Below are 5000 nucleotides of genomic sequence, written 5' to 3'. Positions count from 1 at the left end.
GATCACAGTACCAAGAATAGAAGCATAAATCCAGTTGTCAACTTTTAGTCAAGTCTCCCCTGTGGTGTTCCCAAGTGCTGGTATTGCCATCGTTGTCTGCTGACACAGATAGGTTGACATGCTGCCTGGTCAGTCTACTTTTAGGGCAGTGAGTGCTCCAGAAACCACAGGTTCACAAAGGCCCCCAAATCTCTTTTTACCCATGACTTTTCCTCTCTAGGCATTCTGCAACTATAAATATTTAGCTACTCACTTAAATGGTGCTCTCTCTCTTTCCACTCTCAAATGATCATTGGATATATTAGACCTCCATATAATTCACTAGTGGCTCACAAGCCCTAGTATGAAAGTGTTGTTTTACATTTGCAGTGAACTTAGCATGTATGTTAATTTGCTCTTCTAGCATAGTGGAGACTACAGAGAAGATTCTAGTACCATAATGCCAAATTTAAAAGCACTGGGGAGATGGGTAAAATGCCTGTCCCACAAGCATAAGGATCTGAGTTCAGAGTCTCAACACCTACATACACTTTAGGTGTGACCGCATAATCTGTGACAGGGTAGAGCCTGGCAGGTACAGGTAGATACCTGTAGCCTATTGGCTAGCCTGCTGTGTTGGTTCACTTTCTTGTTACTGTGATAGAATATCTTAACAAAAAAAGATGAAAGGTTTATTTGGGCTTGAAGTTCAAGGGCTCAGTCCATTGTAGCAGGAGATCCTGGTGGCAGGAGTCGAGACATCTGGTCTTATAACATCCAGCAGCTAGGAAGCAGAGGTATAGGGCACTGCTGTTCAATGCACTTTCTCCTCACTCACAGCTCAGGAATATTTATGGTGTTGCTCACATTTATGGTGAGTCTTCAGATCTCAATTAACCTAGCCCTCCTCCCCAAATTCCCCACAGGGATGACTAGAGGCTACCATAATCTAAATAATCCCTCACAGGCTTGGCCTACGTGATTTGACTCTAGGTCTTATCAAACTGATAAATCAACATAAGCCTCACCAAGTGGTGAGCTATAGGTTCAGTGATCAGCCCTGTTTAAAGAAGTAAGCTGGAGACCAACTCGGTGTCTATTGTATATCAGGATTTTCTTAAACAGGGAGTGAACAACATAATTGACCGATGATTGACTGAAATTGTCAGGGAATAAAGGGCTGCTTAAGAATGGATGAGACTGTTAAGCAGAGACAGTTAAGGAGCCAGAGATGACTAGAGAAGAATATGAAAATATAAAGGAATAAGATGAAGAGCTAAGACCTTTTACCTAGAAATGAAGAGTGTGGGGAGTAAGAGAGAGGAGTGTCACTTTAGGTGCTGCTTTCTTCTCTATATTCAATTGCTCTTGCTGATCACATCCACTGTCTTGTCTTCCTGCCATACAGAAGCCAGGCATCTTCAAATGGAGACCTGAAAAACAAGGGAGAGGCATAGTCCTGCCTCCCTTCAAACTCAGTTTTAGACTGTGAACACACACATGTCTGCAGAAAGCACCTGCCCTTCAGCGTGAGCAGGCAGCATAGAGATCAGAGTGTCTAGCAACCGGAGCCTGAGGGGGAGTGACAATTAATTTGGGAAGTGTAAACCTCTAAATGGTGGTGAGGAAGACATGACTAAAGTGAATAAAGGGAGTGAAGTGGTATGCAAGGAAAGGCAGGAAGAAGGCAAGGCAAGGGCATGAGACACATTTCTACCCTGAGCATCTAGGGCAGTAGTTTTCAACCTTCCTAAGTCTATGATCCCTTAATACATTCCTTCATGTTGTGGTGACACCCAACCATAAACTTATTTCATTGCGACTTCTTAATTATAATTTTGCTCCTGCTATGAATAGTAATGTAAATATATGATATGCAGGATATCTGATATACAATCCCCCAAAGGCATCCTGATCCAAGGTTTTGAATGACTTATCTAGGCAGTACTATAGGTCATGTGGAAGGTGCTTCAGTGGAGAGAGAAATACAGAGCTGGTCCTATTGGACATCAAGAGGATGCTGGACCTCTGAGTAATCGAGGAAGAGAAGACACAAAACGGCCTGGCTCCTTATCATCTTGGGACTCCCAATAATTGAAGCTGTCTCCATGAAGAGTTCCTTCCTTAAGACTTCTGTATTATACCATTTGACCCTGATGGATGCCCCTTGTGATGATTGATCTCAAACCCTGTATTGTATGGTTCTATCCCATTACTAAAGCATAGAGAAACCTTCATATTCAGAGAGAAGGTGCTCGTATTCTGTTCAAAACATTACTGTTTATTTAGAGAGATGCACTTCCTGTCTGGCTTCATCTCTATTTTTTTATGACATTTAAGTCTTTATGCCCTTTGAATCTTTGTTAGCTTGTGATGACAATCATTACCCCTTAGTCATAGCCAGTGCCAGATTTCTTTACTACTGAAGGGTATTAGTAGCTAGCTACCCTTTCTTTTCTAGGTTGATCGAAACTGGGCAAACAGGTCAATAACACTGTTGTCCAGATTAACCTAGATCAGGTGACTTGCTGGAAGGACCTCAGTGATATATATCATTAGGCCAAATGCAATGTATTAGAAAGGGGTTGAAATTATGTTTGCAAGGCCAGAAGAGGGAAAACCAACACCATGATGTCTTCAATGTTATCACCTAGACTCTAGCACATGATAGTCAACAAGTGGAATATTCATTAACACCCCTGGAGATTTTATTGCCAGAGCTGGGTTGTGGCTCCATCATTTGATTTTCCATAGCAGAATGTATACAATGCTCCTGGGAGAGGCTTTGTAGACAAGGGTATATTTAAACTGGATCTAGAGGTATAAGCAGAGAGAGGATAGTATGCAGGACATAGAAGCATCGTTTAGCTGAAGCACAGGGTACCTGCCTATAACTGGTGGGAGGGCGTTGTAAGGAATTGAGTTCCATGAGTTCCTTTCATCATTACACAGTATGTCAAGAACTAAGAGCTGGATCTTCTAACTAACTCAGGATATCATCTTTTCTTGGCTTCTATGGCAACAGAGGGCCATATTTCTAAGCTTTATCTGTTTTTCCCTCACCTATGCTTTAAAACAAAACAAAACAAAACAATTCCAGCCCACCCATTAGGTAGTTCGATCACTGATCCAAGCAGTTAATTTTAGAATATTTCCAAAGACACGCTTTAGCTCATGTATCTAATTCCATGCCATAGCAAATCCAGCTTTCAGCTGCTGTCTAAGCAGTCTTTGGATATGGATGGCTGCCTGAGCAGCAGCAGCTATCTTTGGCTTTCTTTCCTACCCTTTGACCTTCTCTTCTGAGGAGGTGGGAGAGGCAATGGAGGAGTGATCTCTTTCCGTCTCCCTGCCTAGAGACTGTAAATGAACAGTGAAAACAAAGTAGGGCCGGGAAGAAAATGAGCCAAGTGTTAAGACGCCCAAGGTGAGAGACTGCCTGTTTTCTGATTAATGCTGGTAAAAGTGGTGCCCTGTCTGAACTGGGCACAGAGCAAGTGCTTCCCACTACACGCTCATTCTGATTTTTGGTTCCAAACAACGACCACTAGAAAAATCACCTGTCAGACAATAGGAGCCTTGGCAGGGGTCAGCTGTAGAAAGCCATGTCTGCTAGCTTAGGAAGTCGAAGTAGCCAGCAAATGCTCTGCTGAACAGTTCTGGTAGTATGAAGGGTTCTATTTCAAGCTGACTGCTCTCTCTCTCTCTCTCTCTCTCTCTCTCTCTCTCCTCTGTCTGTTCTCTTGGTTCATCAGGCTCAGGGTGCAGAGGGCCACTGTAACCTTCCCTGCTTCAGTACCATGGTCCTCTGCCAGGGGCACACGCCTATCTCATATCTTTATTTTCTGGATTCCCTCCACCCCTTTATAGTTTTATCCAGGCATTTTCCTCACTGTAAAGATTTCTGGGCATGTACTAAATCTATGCTGAGGTGAGTATATACATGAAACAAGTCTAAACTCGCACCAGAACAAGTAGCTTTGGATCATGAAAATGATCTGCGATATCGTTAATGAAAGAAGGTTGCAGGATATTGAAGGCGTTCCAATGGTCCATTTGAGTCCTTGATTTACACCAAACAGAGGGAGTGATGAGAATGCTGTTGTAATCATGGTTTGTCAACAGTAACTTTCAGTATTTAGGCTGGGAGTCTTAGGTGTCCATCTCCTTGTTGGAGTAACAAGATGGGGTGAATTGTGGTGCCACTTGTAGGCCACATAAGGTATTGGCTTGGGGACCTGAGGGGACTCAAAGGGATCTAATGACTTTCATCTCATAGTACTTGCAAGTATTCTGGCTCAGACCTGTAATACTAGCATTTGGGACACCAAGGTTAGAGGTTTACCCTGAGTTTTAACCATAAAGGGTTGTCTAGTGCGTTCCAGCCCAGCCTGGGTTGCTGAGTGAAACCTTGCTACAAAACCCATCTCAAGTGCTTTACCTTGTAATTGGGATTGGAGAGAGGGGAGAGGGAAGAAAGGTGATCAGAGATAAAATTAGATCAGAGATGTTTCAGAAGGGAATGGTAGTCCCCTCCCACCTCTGTATGTATACTTTTTATAGGATGTATAGGAGTGTCTGAAGGGTTCTGCAGCGAGATGTTCTCAACTACCTCCCATCTCAAGACCTTCAGTGAACAATATAGGATTTAAATGTCAATCAACAAGCATGGTTAATTGACTAGATTAGTGTTTACTATATGTTTTTCCTAGATCTTGTTCTTCTCTGTATTCCAACAGGTAGCTACTTTGTATAGTGGAGACCAAAGACAAAAGTTAACTATCTCTGGTCTTGCTGAAAGCAATCTACAGATTCATTGCAATCTCCATCAAAATTCCAACTCAATTCTTTATAGACTTAGAAAGAACAATTTGCAAATTCATCTGGAATAACAAAAAACCTAGGATAGCGAAAACTATTCTCAACAATAAAAGAATGTCTGGTGGAATCACTATCCCCGACCTTAAGCTGTACTACAGAGCAATTGTGATAAAAACTGCATGGTATTGGTACAGTGACAG

The sequence above is a fragment of the Mastomys coucha genome, unplaced genomic scaffold, assembly GCF_008632895.1.
Source record: "Mastomys coucha isolate ucsf_1 unplaced genomic scaffold, UCSF_Mcou_1 pScaffold8, whole genome shotgun sequence".
Classification (NCBI taxonomy): domain Eukaryota; kingdom Metazoa; phylum Chordata; class Mammalia; order Rodentia; family Muridae; genus Mastomys; species Mastomys coucha.
The sequence above is the reverse complement of the archived record's forward strand: the minus strand, read 5'-3'. Positions refer to the sequence as shown.